General features: G+C 35.8%; 1 long non-coding RNA gene across 3 annotated transcripts in view; it reads left to right on the forward strand.

Moving 5' to 3' along the window:
* Nucleotides 1-27500, forward strand: part of LOC143697154 (uncharacterized) — a 76787-nt gene that overhangs the window by 1974 nt on the left and 47313 nt on the right. Inside the window, exon 3 of one of the 3 annotated variants that reach the window (XR_013186200.1) lies at nt 13006-13016. The exons of the other annotated variants lie outside the window; for them this stretch is intronic. This is a non-coding gene — a long non-coding RNA (uncharacterized LOC143697154). Of the gene's footprint in view, nt 1-13005; nt 13017-27500 lie in introns of those variants that run through there. 3 annotated transcript variants of the gene reach the window in all.

The following is a 27500-nucleotide window of genomic DNA, read 5'->3' on the forward strand; positions in this document are numbered from 1 at the left end:
GGAGTTTAGATTTGAGTTTTTGTGTTGTACACTACTGGGCCACCGTAGTCTTGGCTCAATTTGAACATGTTCCAATGAAAGTCAATGGGATTTTTATGATTTTTAATATTAATTTTTAAGAAATCTGAAAGTCAAATCAGTCTGAAAAGATATAGCACACTAAGTCAGAACAGTCTGAAGGTCTGACCCGAGTTTGGAGTTTGTAGAGTTAAAGCTCTAGGAGGAGTAGCAGTCAGAAAATTTTGGGTCAGAAGAATAAGAATAACTAGAAAAAGTTCGTCGAGACAAACTTTAAGTTGGCTTGTGAAAGTTTGGACCAATAAAACTATGAATAATAAAATAATAGTTTATTATTTTAAACTACGAAGTTTAAAGTTTAAAGTTTAAAGTAGTTTAAAGTTTAAATTTTTAGTGGTTTAAAGTTTAAAGTAGTTTAAAGTTTGAAGTATAGTTTGAAGTAATTTAAAGTTGCTAGGGTGTTTCTAGTGGGTTGCTAAGGTGTTCTGGGTGGTTGCCTGGCGGTTGCTAAGGTATTTTAGGTGGTTGCTAGGGTGTTTTGGATGGTTGCTATGGTGTTGCTTGGGTGTTCTACGGTATTTTGGGTGGTTGCTATGGTGTTGCTAGGGTGTTAAGGTATTTTGGATGGTTGCCATGGTGTTCTGGGTGGTTGCTATGGTGTTGCTAAGGTGTTGTAAGGTATTTTGGGTGGTTGCTATGGTGTTCTGGGTGGTTGCTAGGCAGTTGCTAGGGTGTTCTGGTGGTTGCTAGGGTGTTGCTAGGGTGTTCTAGGGTATTTTGGGTGGTTGCTATGGTGTTGCTAGGGTGATTTAAGGTATTTTGGGTGGTTGCTAGGGTGTTCTGGGTGGTTGCTAGGCAGTTGCTAGGGTGTTCTGGTGGTTGCTAGGGTGTTGCTAGGGTGTTCTAGGGTATTTTGGGTGGTTGCTATGGTGTTGCTAGGGTGATTTAAGGTATTTTGGGTGGTTGCTAGGGTGTTCTGGGTGGTTGCTATGGTGTTGCTAGGGTGTTCTAGGGTATTTTGGGTGGTTGCTATGGTGTTGCTAGGGTGATTTAAGGTATTTTGGGTGGTTGCTAGGGTGTTCTGGGTGGTTGCTATGCAGTTGCTAGGGTGTTCTGGTGGTTGCTAGGGTGTTGCTAGGGTGTTCTAGGGTATTTTGGGTGGTTGCAATGGTGTTGCTAGGGTGATTTAAGGTATTTTGGGCGGTTGCTATGGTGTTCTGGGTGGTTGCTAGGGTGTTCTAGAGCATTTTGGGTGGTTGCTATGGTGTTGCTAGGGTGTTTTAAGGTATTTTGGGTGGTTGCTAAAAAGAAAGAAAGATTGAAAGAAAGATTAGAAAGAAATAAAGATAGATAGAAAGATTAGTTAGAAAGAAAGAGAGAAAGAAAAAAAGAGAGATAGAAAGATTAGTTAGAATGAAAGAAAGTTAGAAAGTAAGATTAGTTAGAAAGAAAGAAAAAAAGAAAGATTGAAAGAAAGATTAGAAAGAAAGAAAGAAAGAAAGATAGAAAGATTAGTTAGAAAGAAAGAAAGAAAGATTAGTTAGAAAGAAATAGATTAGTTAGAAAAGAAAGAAAGAAAGAAAGAAAGAAAGAAAGATTAGAAAGAGAGATAGAAAGAAAGATAGAAAGATTAGTTAGAAAGAAAGAAAGAAAGATTAGTTAGAAAGAAATAGATTAGTTAGAAAAGAAAGAAAGAAAGAAAGAAAGAAAGAAAGAAAGAAAGAAAGAAAGAAAGAAAGATTAGTTAGAAAGAAAGATTAGAAAGAGAGATAAAAAGAAAGATAGAAAGATTAGTTAGAAAGAAAGAAAGATTAGTTAGAAAGAAAGAAAGATAGAAAGTAAAATTAGTTAGAAAGAAAGAAAGAAAGAAAGAAAGAAAGAAAGAAAGAAAGATAGAAAGATTAGTTAGAAAGAAAGATTAGTTAGAAAGAAAGAAAGATAGAAAGTAAAATTAGTTAGAAAGAAAGAAAGAAAGATAGAAAGATTAGTTAGAAAGAAAGAAAGATAGAAAGATTATTTAGAAAGAAAGAGAGAAAGAAAGATTATTTAGAAAGAAAGAGAGAAAGAAAGAAAGATAGAAAGATTGTGTTCATAAGTGTATGAATTCATGAGTTCATAAGTGTATGAGTTTATAAGTTTATGAATTCATGAGTTCATAAGTGTATGAGTTTATAAGTTTATGAATTCATGAGTTTATAAGTGTACGAGTTTATGAGTTTAGAGTTTATAAGTTTAAATGAGTAAGAGTTCAGAGTTTATTAATTTATGAGTTTGAGTTCATAAGAGTTTGAATTCATGAGTTTATAAGTGTATGAGTTTATAAGTGTATGAGTTTATGAGTTTAGAGTTTATAAGTTTAAATTAGTCTAAGAGTTCAAGTTTAGAGTTTATTAATTTATTATGAGTTTAAGAGTTTAAGTGTAGATAGATAAGTGTCATAGATATATGAGTTTATTAGTTTAAATGAGTCTCAATGGCTCATATAGTATATAGAATGGCAGTTTGATTGAGTCTAGGGTTTCAAGTATTTAGATTTGAAATTTTGACAGTTTGGGAGTTTGAAAATCTGAACATTCCGCAATGTAAAGTCAATGGGAGTTTTTTCCGACTTTGATCGTCATTTTTAGGAAAACCGTAAGTCCGATCAGTCAGAAAAGATATAGCATACCGAGTCAGAACAGTTTGAGTGTCCGTGCCGAGTTTGGAGTATGTGGAGTTAAAGCTCTAGGAGGAGTTAGAGTTGTAAATTTGAGTAAGAAGAATAATAATAACTAGAAAAAGTTCGTCGAGACAAACTTTAAGTTGGCTTGTGAAAGTTTGGACCAATAAGTTTGAAGAAGTTTAAATTAGTTTAAAGTTTAAATTAGTTTAAATTTTAAAGTAGTTTGAAGTTGAAATTAGTTTAAAGTTTAAAGTAGTTTAAAGTTTAAAGTTTAAAGTTTTAATGGTTTAAAGTTTAAAGTAGTTTAAAGTTTGAAGTATAGTTTGAAGTAATTTAAAGTTGCTAGGGTGTTTCTAGTGGGTTGCTAGGGTGTTCTGGGTGGTTGCCTGGCGGTTGCTAAGGTATTTTAGGTGGTTGCTAGGGTGTTTTGGATGGTTGCTATCGTGTTGCTTGGGTGTTCTACGGTATTTTGGGTGGTTGCTATGGTGTTGCTAGGGTGTTTTAAGGTATTTTGGATGGTTGCCATGGTGTTCTGGGTGGTTGCTATGGTGTTGCTAAGGTGTTGTAAGGTATTTTGGGTGGTTGCTATGGTGTTCTGGGTGGTTGCTAGGCAGTTGCTAGGGTGTTCTGGGGTTGCTAGGCAGTTGCTAGGGTGTTCTGGTGGTTGCTAGGGTGTTCTAGGGTATTTTGGGTGGTTGCTATGGTGTTGCTAGGGTGATTTAAGGTATTTTGGGTGGTTGCTAGGGTGTTCTGGGTGGTTGCTAGGCAGTTGCTAGGGTGTTCTGGTGGTTGCTAGGGTGTTGCTAGGGTGTTCTAGGGTATTTTGGGTGGTTGCTATGGTGTTGCTAGGGTGATTTAAGGTATTTTGGGTGGTTGCTATGGTGTTGCTAGGGTGTTTTAAGGTATTTTGGGTGGTTGCTAAAAAGAAAGAAAGATTGAAAGAAAGATTAGAAAGAAATAAAGATAGATAGAAAGATTAGTTAGAAAGAAAGAGAGAGAGAAAGAAAGAGAGATAGAAAGATTAGTTAGAAAGAAAGAAAGATTAGTTAGAAAGAAAGATTAGTTAGAATGAAAGAAAGTTAGAAAGTAAGATTAGTTAGAAAGAAAGAAAAAAAGAAAGATTGAAAGAAAGATTAGAAAGAAAGAAAGAAATAAAGAAAGATAGAAAGATTAGTTAGAAAGAAAGAAAGAAAGAAAGATTAGTTAGAAAGAAATAGATTAGTTAGAAAAGAAAGAAAGAAAGAAAGAAAGATTAGTTAGAAAGAAAGATTAGAAAGAGAGATAGAAAGAAAGATAGAAAGATTAGTTAGAAAGAAAGAAAGATTAGTTAGAAAGAAAGAAATATAGAAAGTAAAATTAGTAAGAAAGAAAGAAAGAAAGAAAGATAGAAAGATTAGTTAGAAAGAAAGAAATATAGAAAGATTAGTTAGAAAGAAAGAAATATAGAAAGTAAAATTAGTAAGAAAGAAAGAAAGAAAGAGAGATAGAAAGATTGTGTTCATAAGTGTATGAATTCATGAGTTCATAAGTGTATGAGTTTATAAGTTTATGAATTCATGAGTTCATAAGTGTATGAATTCATGAGTTTATAAGTGTACGAGTTTATGAGTTTAGAGTTTATAAGTTTAAATGAGTAAGAGTTCAGAGTTTATTAATTTATGAGTTTGAGTTCATAAGAGTTTGAATTCATGAGTTTATAAGTGTATGAGTTTATAAGTGTATGAGTTTATGAGTTTAGAGTTTATAAGTTTAAATTAGTCTAAGAGTTCAAGTTTAGAGTTTATTAATTTATTATGAGTTTAAGAGTTTAAGTGTAGATAGATAAGTGTCATAGATATATGAGTTTATTAGTTTAAATGAGTCTCAATGGCTCATATAGTATATAGAATGGCAGTTTGATTCAGTCTAGGGCTTCAAGGTATTTAGATTTGAATTTTTGACAGTTGGGGAGTTTGAAAATCTGAACATTCCGCCATGTTAAGTCAATGGGAGTTTTTTCCGACTTTGATCGTCATTTTTAGGAAAACCGTAAGTCCGATCAGTTAGAAAAGATATAGCATACCGAGTCAGAACAGTCTGAGTGTTTGTGCCGAGTTTGGAGTATGTGGAGTTAAAGCTCTAGGAGGAGATAGAGTTGTAAATTTTTGACAGAATAATAATAATAATAACTAGAAAAAGTTCGTCGAGGCAAACTTTAAGTTGGCTTGTGAAAGTTTGGACCAATAAGTTTGAAGAAGTTTAAATTAGTTTAAAGTTTAAATTAGTTTAAATTTTAAAGTAGTTTGAAGTTGAAATTAGTTTAAAGTTTAAAGTAGTTTAAAGTTTAAAGTTTAAAGTTTTAATGGTTTAAAGTTTAAAGTAGTTTAAAGTTTGAAGTATAGTTTGAAGTAATTTAAAGTTGCTAGGGTGTTTCTAGTGGGTTGCTAAGGTGTTCTGGGTGGTTGCCTGGCGGTTGCTAAGGTATTTTAGGTGGTTGCTAGGGTGTTTTGGATGGTTGCTATGGTGTTGCTTGGGTGTTCTACGGTATTTTGGGTGGTTGCTATGGTGTTGCTAGGGTGTTTTAAGGTATTTTGGATGGTTGCCATGGTGTTCTGGGTGGTTGCTATGGTGTTGCTAAGGTGTTGTAAGGTATTTTGGGTGGTTGCTATGGTGTTCTGGGTGGTTGCTAGGCAGTTGCTAGGGTGTTCTGGGGTTGCTAGGCAGTTGCTAGGGTGTTCTGGTGGTTGCTAGGGTGTTGCTAGGGTGTTCTAGGGTATTTTGGGTGGTTGCTATGGTGTTGCTAGGGTGATTTAAGGTATTTTGGGTGGTTGCTAGGGTGTTCTGGGTGGTTGCTAGGCAGTTGCTAGGGTGTTCTGGTGGTTGCTAGGGTGTTGCTAGGGTGTTCTAGGGTATTTTGGGTGGTTGCTATGGTGTTGCTAGGGTGATTTAAGGTATTTTGGGTGGTTGCTAGGGTGTTCTGGGTGGTTGCTATGCAGTTGCTAGGGTGTTCTGGTGGTTGCTAGGGTGTTGCTAGGGTGTTCTAGGGTATTTTGGGTGGTTGCTATGGTGTTGCTAGGGTGATTTAAGGTATTTTGGGTGGTTGCTAGGGTGTTCTGGGTGGTTGCTAGGGTGTTTTGGATGGTTGCTATGGTGTTGCTTGGGTGTTCTACGGTATTTTGGGTGGTTGCTATGGTGTTGCTAGGGTGTTTTAAGGTATTTTGGATGGTTGCCATGGTGTTCTGGGTGGTTGCTATGGTGTTGCTAAGGTGTTGTAAGGTATTTTGGGTGGTTGCTATGGTGTTCTGGGTGGTTGCTAGGCAGTTGCTAGGGTGTTCTGGGGTTGCTAGGCAGTTGCTAGGGTGTTCTGGTGGTTGCTAGGGTGTTGCTAGGGTGTTCTATGGTATTTTGGGTGGTTGCTATTGTGTTGCTAGGGTGATTTAAGGTATTTTGGGTGGTTGCTAGGGTGTTCTGGGTGGTTGCTAGGCAGTTGCTAGGGTGTTCTGGTGGTTGCTAGGGTGTTGCTAGGGTGTTCTAGGGTATTTTGGGTGGTTGCTATGGTGTTGCTAGGGTGATTTAAGGTATTTTGGGTGGTTGCTAGGGTGTTCTGGGTGGTTGCTATGCAGTTGCTAGGGTGTTCTGGTGGTTGCTAGGGTGTTGCTAGGGTGTTCTAGGGTATTTTGGGTGGTTGCTATGGTGTTGCTAGGGTGATTTAAGGTATTTTGGGTGGTTGCTAGGGTGTTCTGGGTGGTTGCTAGGCAGTTGCTAGGGTGTTCTGGTGGTTGCTAGGGTGTTGCTAGGGTGTTCTAGGGTATTTTGGGTGGTTGCTATGGTGTTGCTAGGGTGATTTAAGGTATTTTGGGTGGTTGCTAGGGTGTTCTGGGTGGTTGCTAGGGTGTTCTAGAGCATTTTGGGTGGTTGCTATGGTGTTGCTAGGGTGTTTTAAGGTATTTTGGGTGGTTGCTAAAAAGAAAGAAAGATTGAAAGAAAGATTAGAAAGAAATAAAGATAGATAGAAAGATTAGTTAGAAAGAAAGAGAGAAAGAAAGAAAGAGAGATAGAAAGATTAGTTAGAAAGAAAGAAAGATTAGTTAGAAAGAAAGATTAGTTAGAATGAAAGAAAGTTAGAAAGTAAGATTAGTTAGAAAGAAAGAAAAAAAGAAAGATTGAAAGAAAGATTAGAAAGAAAGAAAGAAAGAAAGATAGAAAGATTAGTTAGAAAGAAAGAAAGATTAGTTAGAAAGAAATAGATTAGTTAGAAAAGAAAGAAAGAAAGATTAGAAAGAAAGAAAGAAAGATTAGTTAGAAAGAAAGAAAGATAGAAAGTAAAATTAGTTAGAAAGAAAGAAAGAAAGAAAGATAAGTTAGAAAGAAAGAAATATAGAAAGATTATTTAGAAAGAAAGAGAGAAAGAAAGAAAGAGATAGAAAGATTGAGTTTATAAGTTTATGAATTCATGAGTTCATAAGTGTATGAATTCATGAGTTTATAAGTGTACGAGTTTATGAGTTTAGAGTTTATAAGTTTAAATGAGTAAGAGTTCAGAGTTTATTAATTTATGAGTTTGAGTTCATAAGAGTTTGAATTCATGAGTTTATAAGTGTATGAGTTTATAAGTGTATGAGTTTATGAGTTTAGAGTTTATAAGTTTAAATTAGTCTAAGAGTTCAAGTTTAGAGTTTATTAATTTATTATGAGTTTAAGAGTTTAAGTGTAGATAGATAAGGGTCATAGATATATGAGTTTATTAGTTTAAATGAGTCTCAATGGCTCATATAGTATATAGAATGGCAGTTTGATTCAGTCTAGGGCTTCAAGGTATTTAGATTTGAATTTTTGACAGTTGGGGAGTTTGAAAATCTGAACATTCCGCCATGTTAAGTCAATGGGAGTTTTTTCCGACTTTGATCGTCATTTTTAGGAAAACCGTAAGTCCGATCAGTTAGAAAAGATATAGCATACCGAGTCAGAACAGTCTGAGTGTCTGTGCCGAGTTTGGAGTATGTGGAGTTAAAGCTCTAGGAGGAGATAGAGTTGTAAATTTTTGACAGAATAATAATAATAATAAGTTTAAGTACAATATCAGTAAGTTGGCTCTCACAAGCCAACTTAATAATAATAATAAGTTTAAGTACAATATCAGTAAGTTGGCTCTCACAAGCCAACTTAATAACGAGTTCGTTTGCCCATAAAATCTTTAAGATATTAGGTTAAACTTATTTGGCTTGTTGTCCGCTGGAGAGGGCCTCGATGAAGCAGCTTCAACTCGAGCTCTGATATACCCCCCCCCCCCCCCCCCCCCAGTGGCTAAATGTAGGACCTGTTAATTAAAGGGCAAGGTACCTAAGATGAAGGTTGAGTTTGGGGAGGTGGAGGGATACTGGAACAGCTGATACTAGGGAGAGGTAAGCGGCTGCTTATATACTCTGTTTGTTGATTGAAAGATTGGATGGGCTCGCTCCTCCCTAACTTACGTTTAGGAACTTCATAAAATATTGTGTGGCCATTACATGCAAAATTATCCATTATAAAAATCTGCCGGACGAACATATATATTCTATCAATGTCTAATAAATTGGCAAATTACCTACCATGGTAATGAAATATGAATCACATTGCTCAAAAATACATATGCTGCACATACAAATGTGCATATTATTATTCTTTGTGGAAACATGTATCTAAAAAGCTCAATAGCATTCAGTTAGACACAAATGATATTTAAAAACCTCAACTATTAAATAGTTTAGATAGATTATAAATGATAGATAGCAATTTGATTGTGTCTAGGGCTTCAAGGAGTTTATATTTGAATTTTTGACAGTTGGGGTGTTTGATCTGAACATCCGTCAATGCACGTCAGTGGGAGATTTTCTGAGTTTTAATAAGGAAAAACGTAAGTCCAATCAGTTAGAAAAGATAGCATGCCTAGTCAGAACAGTTTGAAGGTCTGAGCCGAGTTTGTAGTAGTTAAAGCTCTAGGAGGATATATATTTCTAAATTTAGGGTCAAAATAATAATAATACAGATAGTAGAGGATTACTTTTTGAGAAAGAAAGAAAGATTAGTTAAGAAAAGAAAGAAAGAACAAAAGAAATAATGGAAAGAAGTAAAGAAAGATTAGTTAGAATGAAAGATAGAAGGATTTGTCAGAAAAAAAGAAAGATGGATTTGTTAGAAAGAAAGAAAGAAAGAAAGAAACAATGATTAGTTAGAAAGAAAGAAAGAATGATTAGTTAGAAAATATACTTGAGAAAGAAAGAAAGATTAAATAGAAAGAAAGAAAGATTAGTTAGAAAGAAAGATCGATTAGCTAGAAAGAAAGAAAGACTAGTTAGAAAGAAAGATAGAAAAAAAGATTAGTTAGAAAGAAAGAAAGAAAGATTAGTTAGAAAGAGAAAGAAAGATGGATTAGTTAGAAAGAAAGATGGATTAGTTAGAAAGAAAGAAAGATTAGTTAGAAACAAAGAAAGATTAGTTAGAAAGAAAGAAAGATTAGTTAGAAAGAAAGAAAGAAAGAAAGAAAGAAAGAAGAAAGATTAGAAAGAAAGAAAGAAAGAAAGAAAGAAAGAAAGAAGAAATATAGATTAGAAAGAAAGATTAGTTAGAAAGAAAGATAGATTAGTTAGAAAGAAAGAAAGATTAGTTAGAAAGAAAGAAAGAAAGAAAGAAAGAAAGAAAGAAAGAAAGAAGAAAGATTAGAAAGAAAGAAAGAAAGAAAGAAAGAAAGAAAGAAGAAAGATTAGTTAGAAAGAAAGAAAGAAAGAAAGAAAGAAAGAAAGAAAGAAAGAAAGAAAGAAGAAAGATTAGTTAGAAAGAAAGAAAGAAAGAAAGAAAGAAGAAAGATTAGTTAGAAAGAAAGAAAGAAAAAGTAAAAAAGAAAGAAAGAAAGAAAGAAAGAAAGAAGAAAGATTAGTTAGAAAGAAAGATTAGTTAGAAAGAAAGAAAGAAAGAAAGAAAGATTAGTTAGAAAGAAAGAAAGAAGAAATATCAGTTAGAAAGAAAAAAAGAAAGAAAGAAAGAAATATTAGTTAGAAAGAAAGAAAGAAAGAAAGAAAGAAAGAAGAAAGATTAGTTAGAAAGAAAGAAGAAAGATTAGCTAGAAAGAAAGAAAGAAGAAAGATTAGTTAGAAAGAAAGAAAGAAAGAATTAGTTAGAAAGAAAGATTAGTTAGAAAGAAAGAAAGAAAGAAAGAAAGAAAGAAAGAAAGAAGAAAGATTAGTTAGAAAGAAAGAAAGAAAGAAAGAAAGAAGAAAGATTAGTTAGAAAGAAAGAAAGAAAGAAGAAAGATTAGAAAGAAAGAAAGAAAGAAAGAAAGAAAGAAAGAAGAAAGATTAGTTAGAAAGAAAGAAAGAAAGAAAGAAGAAAGATTAGTTAGAAAGAAAGAAAGAAAGAAGAAAGATTAGTTAGAAAGAAAGAAAGAAAGAAAAAGTAAAAAAGAAAGAAAGAAAGAAAGAAAGAAAGAAGAAAGATTAGTTAGAAAGAAAGAAGAAAGATTAGTTAGAAAGAAAGAAAGAAAGAAAGATTAGTTAGAAAGAAAGAAAGAAGAAATATCAGTTAGAAAGAAAGAAAGAAAGAAAGAAATATTAGTTAGAAAGAAAGAAAGAAAGATTAATTAGAAAGAAAGAAGAAAGATTAGCTAGAAAGAAAGAAAGAAAGAAAGAAAGAAAGAAGAAAGATTAGTTAGAAAGAAAGAAAGAAAGAATTAGTTAGAAAGAAAGATTAGTTAGAAAGAAAGAAAGAAAGAAAGAAGAAAGATTAGTTAGAAAGAAAGAAAGAAAGAAAGAAAGAAAGAAAGAAAGAAAGAAAGAAAGAAAGAAGAAAGATTAGTTAGAAAGAAAGAAAGAAAGAAGAAAGATTAGTTAGAAAGAAAGAAAGAAAGAAGAATCATTAGTTAGAAAGAAAGAAAGAAAAAGAAAGAAAGAAAGAAAGAAAGAAAGAAAGAAAGAAGAAAGATTAGTTAGAAAGAAAGAAAGAAAGAAAGAAAGAAGAAAGATTAGTTAGAAAGAAAGAAGAAAGATTAGCTAGAAAGAAAGAAAGAAGAAAGATTAGTTAGAAAGAAAGAAAGAAAGAAAGAAAGAAAGAAGAAAGATTAGTTAGAAAGAAAGAAAGAAAAAGAAAGAAAGAAAGAAAGATGAGTTAGAAAGAAAGAAAGAAAGAAAGAAGAAAGATTAGTTAGAAAGAAAGAAAGAAAGAAGAAAGATTAGTTAGAAAGAAAGAAGAAAGATTAGCTAGAAAGAAAGAAAGAAGAAAGATTAATTAGAAAGAAAGAAAGAAAGAAAGAAAGAATTAAATAAGAAAGAAAGATTAGTTAGAAAGAAAGAAAGAAAGAAAGAAAGAAAGAAAGAAAGAAAGAAGAAAGATTAGTTAGAAAGAAAGATTAGTTAGAAAGAAAGAAAGAAGAAAGATTTGTTAGAAAGAAAGAAAGAAAGAAAGAAAGAAAGAAAGAAAGAAAGAAGAAAGATTAGTTAGAAAGAAAGAAAGAAAGAATTAGTTAGAAAGAAAGATTAGTTAGAAAGAAAGAAAGAAAGAAAGAAAGATTAGTTAGAAAGAAAGAAAGAAAGAAAGAAAGAAAGAAAGAAAGAAAGAAAGAAAGAAGAAAGATTAGTTAGAAAGAAAGAAAGAAATAAAGAAAGAAGAAATATTAGTTAGAAAGAAAGAAAGAAAGAAGAAATATTAGTTAGAAAGAAAGAAAGAAAGAAAGAAAGAAAGAAAGAAGAAAGATTAGTTAGAAAGAACGAAAGAAAGAAAGAAGAAATATTAGTTAGAAAGAAAGAAAGAAAGAAAGAAGAAAGATTAGTTAGAAAGAAAGAAAGAAAGAATTAGTTAGAAAGAAAGATTAGTTAGAAAGAAAGAAAGAAAGAAAGAAAGAAGAAATATTAGTTAGAAAGAAAGAAAGAAAGAAGAAAGATTAGTTAGAAAGAAAGAAAGAAAGAATTAGTTAGAAAGAAAGATTAGTTAGAAAGAAAGAAAGAAAGAAAGAAAGAAAGAAAGAAGAAAGATTAGTTAGAAAGAAAGAAAGAAAGAAAGAAAGAAAGAAGATTAGTTAGAAAGAAAGAAAGAAGAAAGATTAGTTAGAAAGAAAGAAAGAAAGAAAGAAGAAAGATTAGTTAGAAAGAAAGAAAGAAAAAGTAAAAAAGAAAGAAAGAAAGAAAGAAAGAAGAAAGATTAGTTAGAAAGAAAGAAGAAAGATTAGTTAGAAAGAAAGAAAGAAAGATTAGTTAGAAAGAAAGAAAGAAGAAATATCAGTTAGAAAGAAAGAAAGAAATATTAGTTAGAAAGAACGAAAGAAAGAAAGAAGAAATATTAGTTAGAAAGAAAGAAAGAAAGAAAGAAAGAAGAAAGATTAGTTAGAAAGAAAGAAAGAAAGAATTAGTTAGAAAGAAAGATTAGTTAGAAAGAAAGAAAGAAAGAAAGAAAGAAAGAAAGAAAGAAAGAAAGAAAGAAAGAAGAAAGATTAGTTAGAAAGAAAGAAAGAAATAATTAGTTAGAAAGAAAGAAAGAAAGAAAGAAGAAATATTAGTTAGAAAGAAAGAAAGAAAAAGTAAAAAAGAAAGAAAGAAAGAAAGAAAGAAAGAAAGAAAAAAGAAAGAAAGAAAGAAGAAAGATTAGTTAGAAAGAAAGAAGAAAGATTAGTTAGAAAGAAAGAAAGATTTGTTAGAAAGAAAGAAAGAAGAAATATCAGTTAGAAAGAAAGAAAGAAAGAAAGAAAGAAATATTAGTTAGAAAGAAAGAAAGAAAGAAAGAAAGAAAGAAAGAAAGAAAGAAAGAAAGAAAGAAAGAAAGAAAGAAGAAATATTAGTTAGAAAGAAAGAAAGAAAGAAAGAAAGAAGAAAGATTAGTTAGAAAGAAAGAAAGAAAGAATTAGTTAGAAAGAAAGATTAGTTAGAAAGAAAGAAAGAAAGAAAGAAAGAAAGAAGAAAGATTAGTTAGAAAGAAAGAAAGAAATAATTAGTTAGAAAGAAAGAAAGAAAGAAAGAAAGAAAGAAAGAAAGAAAGAAAGAAGAAAGATTAGTTAGAAAGAAAGAAAGAAAGAAAGAAAGAAAGAAGAAAGATTAGTTAGAAAGAAAGAAAGAAAGAAAGAAAGAAAGAAAGAAAGAAGAAAGATTAGTTAGAAAGAAAGAAAGAAAGAAAGAAAGATTAGTTAGAAAGAAAGAAAGATTAGTTAGAAAGAAAGAAAGAAGAAATATTAGTTAGAAAGAAAGAAGAAATATTAGTTAGAAAGAAAGAAGAAATATTAGTTAGAAAGAAAGAAAGAAAGAAGAAATATTAGTTAGAAAGAAAGAAAGAAAGAAAGAAAGGAAGAAAGAAAGAAGAAATATTAGTTAGAAAGAAAGAAAGAAAGAAAGAAAGAAAAAGAAAGAAAGAAAGAAAGAAAGAAAGAAAGAAAGAAAGAAGAAAGATTAGTTAGAAAGAAAGAAAGAAAGAAAGAAAGAAAGAAAGAAAGAAAGAAAGAAGAAAGAATAGTTAGAAAGAAAGAAAGAAGAAAGATTAGTTAGAAAGAAAGAAAGAAAGAAGAAAGATTAGTTAGAAAGAAAGAAAGAAAAAGAAAGAAAGAAAGAAAGAAAGAAAGAAAGAAAGAAAGAAAGAAGAAAGATTAGTTAGAAAGAAAGAAAGAAAGAAAGATTAGTTAGAAAGAAAGAAAGAAGAAATATCAGTTAGAAAGAAAGAAAGAAAGAAAGAAAGAAATATTAGTTAGAAAGAAAGAAAGAAAGAAAGAAAGAAAGAAAGAAAGAAAGAAGAAAGATTAGTTAGAAAGAAAGAAAGAAAGAAGAAAGATTAGTTAGAAAGAAAGAAAGAAAAGAAAGAAAGAAAGAAAGAAAGAAAGAAAGAAAGAAAGAAAGAAAGAAAGAAAGAAGAAAGATTAGTTAGAAAGAAAGAAAGAAAGAAAGATTAGTTAGAAAGAAAGAAAGAAGAAATATCAGTTAGAAAGAAAGAAAGAAAGAAAGAAAGAAATATTAGTTAGAAAGAAAGAAAGAAAGAAAGAAAGAAAGAAAGAAAGAAAGAAGAAATATTAGTTAGAAAGAAAGAAAGAAAGAAAGAAAGAAAGAAGAAAGATTAGTTAGAAAGAAAGAAAGAATTAGTTAGAAAGAAAGATTAGTTAGAAAGAAAGAAAGAAAGAAAGAAAGAAAGAAAGAAAGGAGAAAGATTAGTTAGAAAGAAAGAAAGAAATAATTAGTTAGAAAGAAAGAAAGAAAGAAAGAAAGAAAGATTAGTTAGAAAGAAAGAAAGAAAGAAAGAAAGAAGAAAGATTAGTTGAAGAAAGAAAGAAAGAAAGAAAGAAAGAAAGAAGAAAGATTAGTTAGAAAGAAAGAAAGAAAGAAAGAAAGAAAGAAAGAAAGAAAGAAAGATTAGTTAGAAAGAAAGAAAGATTAGTTAGAAAGAAAGAAAGAAGAAATATTAGTTAGAAAGAAAGAAGAAATATTAGTTAGAAAGAAAGAAAGAAAGAAAGAAAGAAGAAATATTAGTTAGAAAGAAAGAAAGAAAGAAAGAAAGAAAGAAAGAAAGAAAGAAAGAAAGAAAGAAAGAAAGAAAGAAAGAAAGAAGAAAGAAATATTAGTTAGAAAGAAAGAAAGAAAAAGAAAGAAAGAAAGAAAGAAAGAAAGAAGAAAGATTAGTTAGAAAGAAAGAAAGAAAGAATTAGTTAGAAAGAAAGATTAGTTGAAAGAAAGAAAGAAAGAAAGAAAGAAAGAAAGAATAGTTAGAAAGAAAGAAAGAAGAAAGATTAGTTAGAAAGAAAGAAAGAAAGAAGAAAGATTAGTTAGAAAGAAAGAAAAAGAAAGAAAGAAAGAAAGAAAGAAGAAAGATTAGTTAGAAAGAAAGAAAGAAAGAAAGAAAGAAAGAAAGAAAGAAAGAAAGAAAGAAAGAAAGAATAAAGATTAGTTAGAAAGAAAGAAGAAAGATTAGTTAGAAAGAAAGAAGAAAGATTAGTTAGAAAGAAAGAAAGAAAGAAAGACAGAAAGAAAGAAAGAAAGAAGAAAGATTAGTTAGAAAGAAAGAAAGAAGAAAGATTAGTTAGAAAGAAAGAAAGAAAGATTAGTTAGAAAGAAAGAAAGAAAGAAAGAAGAAAGATTAGTTAGAAAGAAAGAAAGAAAGAAGAAAGATTAGTTAGAAAGAAAGAAAGAAAAAGAAAGAAAGAAAAAGAAAGAAAGAAAGAAAGAAAGAAAGAAAGAAAGAAAGAAAGAAAGAAAGAAAGAAAGAAAGAAGAAAGATTAGTTAGAAAGAAAGAAGAAAGATTAGTTAGAAAGAAAGAAAGAAAGAATTAGTTAGAAAGAAAGATTAGTTAGAAAGAAAGAAAGAAAGAAAGAAAGAAAGAAAGAAAGAAAGAAGAAAGAATAGTTAGAAAGAAAGAAAGAAGAAAGATTAGTTAGAAAGAAAGAAAGAAAGAAGAAAGATTAGTTAGAAAGAAAGAAAAAGAAAGAAAGAAAGAAAGAAAGAAAGAAAGAAAGAAGAAAGATTAGTTAGAAAGAAAGAAAGAAAGAAAGAAGAAAGATTAGTTAGAAAGAAAGAAAGAAAGAAAGAAAGAAAGAAAGAAAGAAAGAAAGAAAGAAAGAAGAAAGAATAGTTAGAAAGAAAGAAAGAAAGAAAGAAAGAAGAAAGATTAGTTAGAGAGAAAGAAAGAAAGAAAGAAGAAAGATTAGTTAGAAAGAAAGAAAAAGAAAGAAAGAAAGAAAGAAAGAAAGAAAGAAAGAAAGAAAGAAGAAAGATTAGTTAGAAAGAAAGAAAGAAAGAAAGAAAGAAAGAAAGAAAGAATGAAAGAAAAAAGAAAGATTAGTTAGAAAGAAAGAAAGAAAGAAGAAAGATTAGTTAGAAAGAAAGAAAGAAAGAAAGAAAGAAAGAAAGAAAGAAGAAAGATTAGTAAGAAAGAAAGAAAGAAAGAAAGAAAGAAGAAAGATTAGTTAGAAAGAAAGAAAGAAAGAAAGAAAGAAAGAAAGAAAGAAAGAAAGAAAGAAAGAAAGAAAGAAAGAAAGAAAGAAGAAAGATTAGTTAGAAATAAAGAAGAAAGATTAGTTAGAAAGAAAGAAGAAAGATTAGTTAGAAAGAAAGAAAGAAAGAAAGAAAGAAAGAAAGAAAGAAAGAAAGAAAGAAAGAAAGATTAGTTAGAAAGAAAGAAAGAAAGAAGAAAGATTAGTTAGAAAGAAAGAAAGAAAGAAGAAAGATTAGTTAGAAAGAAAGAAAGAAAAATAAGAAAGAAAGAAAGAAAGAAAGAAGAAAGATTAGTTAGAAAGAAAGAAAGAAAGAAGAAAGATTAGTTAGAAAGAAAGAAAGAAAGAAAGAAAGAAAGAAAGAAAGAAAGAAAGAAAGAAAGAAAAAAGAAAGATTAGTTAGAAAGAAAGAAAGAAAGAAGAAAGATTAGTTAGAAAGAAAGAAAGAAAGAAGAAAGATTAGTAAGAAAGAAAGAAAGAAAGAAAGAAAGAAGAAAGATTAGTTAGAAAGAAAGAAAGAAAGAAAGAAAGAAAGAAAGAAAGAAAGAAAGAAAGAAGAAAGATTAGTTAGAAAGAAAGAAGAAAGATTAGTTAGAAAGAAAGAAGAAAGATTAGTTAGAAAGAAAGAAAGAAAGAAAGAAAGAAAGAAAGAAAGAAAGATTAGTTAGAAAGAAAGAAAGAAAGAAAGATTAGTTAGAACGAAAGAAAGAAGGAAAGAAGAAAGATTAGTTAGAAAGAAAGAAAGAAAGAAGAAAGATTAGTTAGAAAGAAAGAAAGAAAAAGAAAGAAAGAAAGAAAGAAAGAAAGAAAGAAGAAAGATTAGTTAGAAAGAAAGAAAGAAAGAAGAAAGATTAGTTAGAAAGAAAGAAAGAAAGAAAGAAAGAAAGAAAGAAAGAAAGAAAGAAAGAAAGAAGAAAGATTAGTTAGAAAGAAAGAAAGATTAGTTAGAAAGAAAGAAAGATTAGTTAGAAAGAAAGAAGAAAGATTAGTTAGAAAGAAGAAATATTAGTTAGAAAGAAAGAAAGAAGAAATATTAGTTAGAAAGAAAGAAAGAAAGAAAGAAAGAAAGAAAGAAAGAAAGAAAGAAAGAAAGAAAGAAGAAAGATTAGTTAGAAAGAAAGAAAGAAAGAAGAAAGATTAGTTAGAAAGAAAGAAAGATAGATTAGTTAGTAAGAAAAAAAGAAAAAAGAAATATTAGTTAGAAAGAAAGAAAGACAGAAAGAAAGAAGAAAGATTAGTTAGAAAGAAAGAAGAAAGATTAGTTAGAAAGAAAGAAAGAAAGAAGAAAGATTAGTTAGAAAGAAAGAAAGAAATAAAGAAAGAAAGAAGAAAGATTAGTTAGAAAGAAAGAAAGAAAGATAGATTAGTTAGTAAGAAAGAAAGAAAGATAGATAGATAGATAGATAGATAGATAGATAGATAGATAGATAGATAGATAGATAGATAGAAAGAGATAGATAGATAGATAGATAGATGGATAGATGGATAGATGGATAGATGGATAGATAGATAGATAGATAGATAGATAGATAAGTTCATTAGTACATATAGAATGGTAGTTTAATTGAGTCTTGGGCTTCAGGGAGTTTAGATTTGAGTTTTTGTGTTGTACACTGCTGGGCCACCGTAGCCTTGGCTCAATTTGAACTGTTGCAATGAAAGTGTTGTAAACTTCTTCCTTCTTCAGTGTAGAAAAACTCAGAAGCGAAAACCAGGAGACTTATTTAAGCAGGATTCTTTATTTGCTGTAGTCTGCTCCGTACCCAAGTCAAGTGAAGTCTAACTAAGGCAGTATACATTGAGTTCATATATACATTTCAAGGGGGAGGGATTACATTGTGATGTAAATGAGCTGAGACAACGAGAACAGGAAAAGGCATAGACTTCTCGTACTGAGATGAGACAAATGGTCTCAGTAATAAAATAACAGGTGTTCAAACTTGCTCAGCATGACTCTTCACCCGAGAACAGGAAAAGCCTAGCCTTCTCGTACTGAGATGGGACAGTCAGGAATATCCCGCTGAGAACCCCTACCGTTTGCAGAGATTTCCTGGTCTCATCATTTCTAAACTTTCTCAATATAAAATACTATTGTATTGGCAATCTAAATTAAACATTTAAATAAATTTGTAATCCTACATTTCCCCCTTTGAGAGTTCTAAATAACTCTCACAAAATACAAATTTGGACACTTAAAAGTTAAATTCTTGTAACTTGTGATCATTACAGGCTCATGCTTCTGTGTTGCTGTTTCTGCAATTGCATGCTGACACAGAAACAAACATGCAAATTTAGGGTCCGTTAAGTTCTTAAGGGTAATAGTCTTTTCTGTTTGGGACTGTCATTTCTTTGTGAGGGGCGTGAGTCATTTGTTGAATGAAACACTTGATACTGTGGACGCATAGATAGTACGCTATTAGAAGAAATAACAGCAGAATTGCTATTTCCTTTATCCACAGCCAGGGTTTCCCAATCAAGTTTCCGAACCATGAAAAATTTACTTCAGTCATCTGGTGTAATTTTGCTGAAAGATCAAGAATGTCTTGTTGGATTTTGTTCAAGTTCTCTGTTGGATCCATTAAAACCCGGTGCAGCACTCAGGTCCGATGATGGTGCAGGCTCCTTCCGTTGCTAGAATGTAATCTAAGGCCACTCTGTTCTGTAAGATCATTATCTTGTGCGAAGCGAGAGTGTCTGTGATGTTACTGGTACGACAATCTTGATCATGTTGATGGATGACTGAAGGTTTCGTATGTGAGTCTCTGCGTTGTGTATTTTTTTCTTTTTCTTTTCTTTATCCTTTTGTGATAGTTGGCTCGGAAGAGGGTCAAGTTGTTTCTTGAGGTTTTCTTGTGGCTTCATACGCAGATGACGAGGTCAGTGCGTATGGGTCTCGGGAAGTCATCAGTGGTATCTGCACAGAGTAAGAAAGAAAAGAAAAGACAGGAGAGCAGTATTTGTTCAAACACTAGGGTTGTAAACTTCCGAGTCTGCTAAGCAGTAGAGCAGTATTTGTTCAAACACTAGGGTTGTAAACTTTTTCTGGGTCTGCTATTGTCGTTCCATCTCTCCCTATTTCTTAATTCCTTTGACACCTAAAGAACAGTGAGGTAAGGATGGACTAGGATAGGGCCTATGAGGGAAGTCTTCACCCCAGGGTTAACCCCCGAAGCTTATTGCATTCGGTTCTTCCCGGGGCTCCTCACTGGTTCTGTGTCCTAACCTATCCCTGTTGGTGCAGGAACAACCTTACAGTGTGACACATGAGTCTAGGTTTTTCTTCCCTGACACAATACTGCAGCTGCTGTAATCAACATCACTTGATGTGGCCCATGTCACTTTGGTTCTAATGGAGGAAACGTCTTTGTACAGATCAATAATTGATTCAGGAGGCATCATTTTCTTCTGTGCTGCACTACCTGAACACACTTGTACAGTTGCATAGAAACAAGACTGTTTAGCTGCCATATCAGCAAGAGCATTACCTTTAGCTTCTGTAGTATTAGTTGTGAGATGTGCTTTCACTTTGATCACTGCTAATTTCTTTGGAAGTTTCATGGAAAACATTAGATCTTACACTAATTCAGCATGCTTAATGGGGGATCCAGCAGAAGTTAGAAACTGTCTGGTTTGCCAAATGACACCAAAATCATGAATTACCCCAAAAGCATATCTGGAATCTGTGTAGATATTAGCAACTGATCCTGAAGCTAGCGTGCATGCTCTTGTTAGGGCTACTAGTTCTGCAGCTTGAGCTGAAAAATGATCTGGAAGACGTCCTGAAGCTAACACTTCCGTGGTGGACGTTACTGCATAACCTGCTCGTCTGTTACCTTTTTCTTTTACTTCACTCATAGGTGTATATGTAAGCGTAACACAATCGTGAGTATTTTGTCCTTCATCCTCTAACAAAACTTCAGTCATAGCAGACATCATACATGAGGACGGATTCGTGACAGGTGCACGTTGTAAAACAATATTCGGCATTATTGTGGACACTGCATGAGGGCTTTTTTTACGTTTACAGTCTGACCTAACACTATTAATGATGAAAGGCCTGTGCTGTAAAATAACATTTAAGGCTGTGAGTGTACTTTAACCAGTGTCCCCCAAAGAAAAAAAACGTCTCAGGTTACTATTGTAACCATAGTTCCCTGAGAACAGGGAACGAGACGATGCGTCCATCGACGCCATGGGAACGCCCCCAGCGTGACTGCGTCTGAAGCATCTATGTCAACTAGTCCAATGGAAAGAATGAGCGTCACGGGCGGGTGACGTCATGACCAGGATATGATAAAAGCACATCCGGTGCAAACCGGCATTAGCTTCGAAAATTGCCGAAGCAAGCCGATCACAGGGATGCAGGAAGTATGGCAGGGTGACGCATCGTCTCGTTCCCTGTTCTCAGGGAACTATGGTTACAATAGTAACCTGAGACGTTCCCTTACGAAGGGAACTCAACGATGCGTCCATCGACGCCATGGGAACGAGAATACCCAAAGCGCCAGACTTTCAAATGCCTGAGTGTCAGCCTGTTGTCACACTGCACCAAGCACCTGGGATCCTGGGGCAGCATCCAGGTCCAAGCTGTAAAACCTCATGAATGTGAGCGGTGAGGACCAGCCCGCCGCATCACAAACGTCTTGGAGAGAACTCCAGATAATACGCTTAGAAGCCATACTCCTAGTGGAATGAGCCCTGACCACCAAATGGTTGGCCAGAAGACTCACAAGCAAGAAGAATAGTCTCGACTATCTATATGCTCAATAGGTTGGATTTTCTCGACAGAGAAGTCCGATGAACATAAGTGTCCAGTGCTCGCACTGGCACAAGAGGTTCAGCTTTTCCTGGTCCGAAAAATGGGGGAGGACAGAAACCTGCAGCACAATAGGCCTCGGAATAATGGTAGGCACCTTTGGAACATATCCATGTTTCGGGTAAGATTGCCTTGGCCATCCCGGTGCACTCAAGGCAGGTGGGGACCGAAAGGGCCTGAAGGTCTGACTCTTATAGGGACGAAATAGCTAGCAGAAAATAGTCTTAAAAGAAAGGAACTTCTCTGAGACCAAATCTAAGGGCTCGAAGGGAGCCCCAGATAGGCCTTCTAGAACTATTGCAAGGTCCCAAGCCAGCACCTTAGTGCAAGTTGCATGCCTCAGCCTCAAAGTGCCACGAAGGAAACGAGTGATCAGGGGGTCTCGACCCAAAAATGTACTACCCACCAGGGCGTAGAAAGCCGCAATGGCCGCCACACATATTATACCTTAAGCGTGGAAGGACATAGACCTGATACAAAGCGTTCTTGCAGAAACTCGAATACTGTGTTTACTGAACAGTTAACCGGATCCCACTGACGCTGGTAACACCAAGAAGTGAAAAACTCTCGAAATAGTGAATATAGTTTCCTCGTAGCGGGAGCTCTGGAGCTTAGAATGGTCTAAACAACCTCGGTTGAGAGACCACTCTCTATGAGTTGGGCCCCCTCAGAGGCCAAACCCACAGTTCCCAAATCCCCTGCCGGGGGTGCAATATTGCATCCCCTGCCTGAGACAGAAGGTCTCTCCTGATCGGGACCTCCAAGGGAGGTCCGTCGAGGAGAAAAATTAGGTCCGCAAACCAAATTCAGCTCGGCCAGGGTGGTGCTACTAAATAGGCTTATTCCATCCTGGCGGATTCACTCCAGAACTCCTGGGAGCAGAGCAACGGAGGGAAATGCGTACAGACGTAGCCTCGGCCACGTCTGCACCATAGCATCCAGCCCCGAGGGGACTGGTTGAGTGAGGGATAACCAGAGTGGACAGTGCGTCGTATGCTGAGACGAGAACAAATCCACTTCTGCCTGGCCGAAAACTCCCATATTTGCTCCACCGCCTCGGGGTGGAGTCCCCTGGCCTCAGCCCCTGCCTCGACAGGGTGTCTGCTCCAATATTCTGGCCCCCCCCGGAATATACACTGCCCTCAGACAGCGTAATTTCTTGAGGGACCAAAATAAGAGGCCACCAACGTGTTGTCTGTGGGTCAAGAACCAGAGTTTCCTCCATATAACCAAGGCGCGGGGATACTGCCGCGTGATCTTGATCGTAAGGAGTGGGTTTCCCCTCAGGGAGAACCCTCTGGTCCTGAGCCACCTCTGTAAAGGTCTCACGTACAGCAGGTCAAAGGGTATCACATTGGACGCTGCTGCCCTGAGGCCTAACAGTCACCAGAACAACACATGATGGCCCCTCAGGTCTGGGAGGAGATGTCTCAACGCATTGAAGACGACCATCATCTCTAGGCAATTCATGTGCCAAGAGAGATGATGACTCCTCCACAAGCCCTGAGCTGAGCGGCCTTCCAATACCGCTCCCCAGCCGGTGAGGGAAGCATCTGTCGAGATCACAACTCGATGGCAAAGAGCTCCCAACACCGGACCCTGGGTTAAGAACCAGTGTTTCCTCCATATAACCAAGGTGCGGAGACACCGCCGCGTGATCTAGATCATACGAAGTGGGTTTCCCCTCGGGGAGAACCCTCTGGTCCTGAGCCACCACTGTAAAGGTCTCATGTACAGCAGGCCAAAAGTTATCACGTTGAACGCTGCTGTCACAAGACCCAACAGTCTCTCTAACTGTTTTACAGTGCGTGACTGGCCTAGCCTCAGCTCTTTTGTGGCTGTTAGGATAGCAGCTACACGAACGGGCGACAGAGTGGCCCGCATCGTCACTGAATCCCATACCACACCAAGGAAAGTGGTTCTCTGTACTGGAGAAAGCACACTCTTCTTGGCATTGAGCCTCAACCCCAACATCTGCATAGGAGCGAGAACGACACCTCGGTGCCGAACCGCTAACTGTTCTGATTCCGCTAGAATCAGCCAGTCATCTATGCAATTCATAATGCATATGCACTGCAGCCTGGCGGGGCCAGAGCTGCGTCTACACGCTTCGTGAATGTGCGGGGTGATAGAGCTAGACCGAAAGGAAGTGCCTGATACTGGTGTTCTTTGCCCCAAAGAAAACCTCAGGAACCTCCTGTGCTGAGGGAGGATGGAGATCTGGAAGTATGCGTCTTTTAGATCTATCGTGACAAACCAGTCCTCGGATCTGATTTGAGTCACGATCTGTTTGAGTGTCAGCATTTTGGAATTGAGTTCCAGCACCAAACACTCCAACAGACGAAGATCTAGTATGTGACGCAGCTCTCCATCCTTTTTTGGAACAATGAGATAACGACTGTAAAGACCCGACGCAATGTCGGGTGAGTACACCTGCTCTATAGCTTCCTTTGCTAACAGGGCCTTTACCTCTTGCTCCATTACCAGAGCCTGCTCGGGATGCACCACTGAGGGCAGCACCCCGTTGTAACGAGGAGGACGAGAACCAAACTGGATTCTGTATCCTTTCTCTACAATCTGCAGGACCCAATGAGAAATATTCGGCAGAAGCTTCCACGCTGCCAGAAAATTTACTAAGGGAACCAGCCTCTCGAGGCTGGTCTCTGGTGTTATCGAGACAGCCAATTCCGGAGCCTGAAACATAATGGCAGGAACTACCTGAACTGGCCGCTCTAAGGCCCCCCTCAGAGGGCGCGAAACCGATGCTGTGCCGCAGCATAGCATCAGCGACTCGCTGGAGACCGCTGCGCCCTGAAGCACCGAGGGTGGCAGGGTTGGCAGAACGGTCTCGTGAGGACCCCGAAATGGAACGGGCACCGTAAAATGAGGTGTACACCGCTCCACTTCGGTCGGGGCTGTCCTCACAGGCCTGATGCGTGAACATCAGGACCTTTTTTTCTTTTGAGCCGCAGCCTTCTCAGCGTGAAGAACGGTCCTCGGATCCGGCTTCTGCTTTGAAGGCTTTGGCTGCTGTGTTGTGTATGAGAAACTAGACGGCTGGAGCTGCTCACGCCCAGCAGCCCCAGGGGGTTGGACATAGCGAGGGAGAGATTATCTTGTATCTTTCTCTATGATTCCCATCAAATTGAGCCAGAGGTGTCTCTCAGTGACCACAAGGGCTGCCATCCCTGAGAGATAAATCTGTGGCCCGACGGAGTTCTCAAACCCCATCGGGCCAAACTCCCTCACTTCTGTCCAAATACCGCAGCAGGTCAGCCTGATATGCTTGTAGCACTGCTATGGTGTGCAAGCAGGCCCATGCTAGACCCACTGCCATATATGCTTTTCCCACTAGATTAAAAAATAGTTTTCTTTAATGGTTTAGTGAGAGAAGCCGACGCCTTCAGGTACAATACTGAACCGGGAGACAGATAGCTCGCAAGCGTCTGTTCTACCCGGGGTATTGCCCCATAGCCATACCCTCTTAACCCCCAAATATCTGAATATACATGAATGTGGGGGCTAAAAGACAAGAGGAGTAAGGCTTTTTCCATGATCTAGACAGCTCGCTGTGCAGATCGGGAAAAATGGAAGGCCCCGTGATGGAGGTGGAAAAACAGAGGGAAGGAAACTCGTTTAATCTATTTTATTTTTAGGACGAGTGCCCCCTTATTTCTGCTGGCCATAAATATTTAATTTATCTACAGCCTTAGTAAACACTTCCACCAGCTTATTATTTTTATATATATATTTTATATATATTCACTTTATTTTATATATAATATATAAACTATCATATATATATATATATATATAGGTTATATATATTTCTCATACGCTGGGGAAAGAGATGGCAAATTCACTTCCCCCATGATTGTGTCACTTTCAATGCCCAGCACATCTACCTCCTCGGAGGTAGAGCACTGAAGCATTGATTTCTCTCTCTCCCCGGGCGGAAGAGACCGCAGCGCGGGCTTCCGAGACCGGCGAGAGAGCACTGGATCCCTCGTGGAAAGGGAGGAGATAAGATCCGCGGACCCGTCTCCAACCCCGTAAAGAGATCCTATTCGCGATCCACAGGAATGCATTCTCCGCGCTGCCTCGGCAGACGCGGGACCTGTCACCCTGAGAATTGCGAGCCCGGCCACTTTCCTCGAAAAGTGACAGGCGGGAGCGGAGCATGCGAAGCGAAAGCTTCTCACAATGTTGGCAATCAGCCCCCTCGGAGGCTGATACCGCATGCTCTACTCCCAAACCCATCACACAAAGCTCGTGTGTGTCCCTACTCGTTAAATAGCGCGAGCAGGGAGAACACAGAGTTTGTGCAATTGTTTAGTTTCCATAAATATATATATCAGACAGACAACAGTAAATATAACAGACAGTTTGACACAGATCGCTTGCTGAGGCAACAGAAGCTAATGCCGGTTTGCACCGGATGTGCTTTTATCATATCCTGGTCATGACGTCACCCGCCCGTGACGCTCATTCTTTCCATTGGACTAGTTGACATAGATGCTTCAGACGCAGTCACGCTGGGGGCGTTCCCATGGCGTCGATGGACGCATCGTTGAGTTCCCTTCGTAAGGGAACTGAGATAGTCACTTTCCTTTTGTTCTATTAAACAAAAACAGAAGTTTTTTATCTCTGTTGCAAGTTAGTGGGGAAATAAAGCACTCACAGCCCAAATGGTTAACGCGTCAACCAGCTGCCCCAGTTTAATGACGAGGGGACGGGCTGCTTCAGAGTAGCAAGCAGACTGAGTAGGAGCTGAGTAACATTGTTAACTTGTTTAAAGTTCTTTTTGTTTTTCCTACACTCTTTTCCCCAATGTCCATGTTTACCACAATAATAACAACTACTGCCCTCTCTCTTAGGACATTTGCGTTTCTGTTGATTCTCTGTGTTGACCTTAAAGGATGCTGCTGCAATTTTTACTCTTGCCTTGACATCAGAGTCTCTTTCCCAAGTAGCTAACCTCTCCAAGTTGTTTTGTATGGTTCTAGTGGACCATGTTAAGTCTAAGAAAGGCAATGCTTTTCTATGTTCTGACAACAGACCATCAAACCATGTGCGAACTAGGGGACCATTATCTTCTAGCACCTTCTCTGAAGTGTCAGCTATACCACTGTATGCTGCTGCTGACTGGCAAAATCTTTGAGTGTACTCACTAACAGTTTCACCCTTCTTCTGTAAAGAACTAGTGATCTTCGACCAGTCAATTTTAGGTCCAACAATGTTCTTCAACGCTTTCAGAACTCCCTCTCTCAATTCATCTTTTCTGGCATGTTGTAGTTCAGAAGTAACAGCAGACTCAAAACTGTTGAATTCAGATTCAGTTAGAATTTGTGACATCAGCTGTGTGACTTCTGCCAACGACATGTCGTAAAGACGCATTTGACTGATCAATGCCCTTCTAAATTCAGAAACATCAGTGCGTACTGAAGGTAAGCTTTGGGATAGTCTTTCTATGTCTCTAGGTCCGAGTACTTTGGCAACAGTTTGGTTTTGGACAACAGAAGAGTTGGTAGGAACACTTTCAGTTCCCTCAATTCCCTGAGATCTTCTTGCAACACAAACCTTTACTGAATCTACAGGCTTATCAGTTACTGATGGGATGTCTACATCTGTTTCAAAGAATGCTTTTAAGTCAGGATAAGTTTCATCTGACTGTTGGTCTTCTGAGTCACATTTGGTTGAGGCCTTGTTATGGCCCACCTTAGTGTGCATTTGTTTGTTCTGTTCTTTTAATTTAGCTATACACCTAGATTGTTCTTGTGCAATGGATAAGCTAAATTCCCTATGGCAACAGATTATGCCTTTCATGTTTTTCTTTCTGATACATGCACCTAACACCTTCTTGCATTCTTCAATAGACCAAATCTTATCTGGATGAATCTCATATTTCTGTGTTAGTTCTTGTCTAACTTTTTCAGTGACTATTAGATCCATCTGGTCTCCTAACAGTGTTTTAAATTCGCTATCTGACCACAAAGGATTAGCAAGACCACCTTTTTTAGTTGTGGAGATTAGTCTAGCACTTGTCTTAATCATTTTGTGGATTTCTTTGTTACCACACAAACAAACACTAAACTTCTCTGATTACAGAGGGTACGCTTGTTAACACAAATCAACTATTGTTAAACTTCCTTGTTACCAACACATCACATTTAACTTCCCTGCCAGAAACAGAGGATGAAACACAAAATATTAGCACGTTACGCTAATCTTCCCTGAAAGAAACGGAAAGGATCTTTCACCTTCCTAACTTTTTAGAGGATAAAACAAAATTACTAGCATGTATTGCTAACTCTTCCCTGCCTGAAACAGAGGATCAAACTTTCCTCTCTAAAAGAAAACTTTTAAACGGGTAACCAAAATAAATAGCCTGTAAGACTACCTCTTCTCTGCTTGCACAGAGGCTAACAATATTTTAACTTGAATGCTAAAATCTTCCCTGTCTGCACAGAGGATACCAACAACTTCCCTGACTATTCAGAGGATCAAACTCTCTTCTCTAAAAGAAATTTTTTAGAGGGTAACACCACAAGGTAACAAACAACAAAACAAATAATTAGCAAAATAATACTAATCTTCCCTGCCTGACACAGAGGATATCTTTTTAACATGTGATGTTAAAAACGTCCCTGCCTGAACAGAGGATATATTTTCATCTTTAAAAGACAACTTTTAAAGGATAACTTTAGGTAATCAAACACTACAGCTGTCTGATAACTCTTTCTCTGACGGCACAGAGGATAATTTTTACTGGTTTTTCAACGGTTCTTTGAATGGAGTGAAACTCACCAAATTATTGTTGTATGGAAAAAATTCCGTCTGGAAACTCAGTCAGAGATCTTTGTTGAGCTTGGTTCTGGAACTCAGTTAGCTTTGTTGAGATCTTTGTTGAGATTCAGTTCTGGAACACAGTCAGCTTTGTTGAGATCTTTGTTGAGATTCAGTTCGCGAACTCAGGCAGCTTTGTTGAGATCTTTCTGGATTCAAAAGATTCAGTCTGGAACTGGAAAGTCAGATCTTTGTTGAGATCTTTGAGCTTTGAAGTTTCAAAAGTTCATTCTTTGTTGAGTTTCAGTTTCTCCAT

Source organism: Siphateles boraxobius, unplaced genomic scaffold, assembly GCF_051911475.1.
Source record: "Siphateles boraxobius isolate OS27281-9 unplaced genomic scaffold, OSU_SipBor_1 31, whole genome shotgun sequence".
In the NCBI taxonomy this organism is placed as follows: Eukaryota; Metazoa; Chordata; class Actinopteri; order Cypriniformes; family Leuciscidae; genus Siphateles; species Siphateles boraxobius.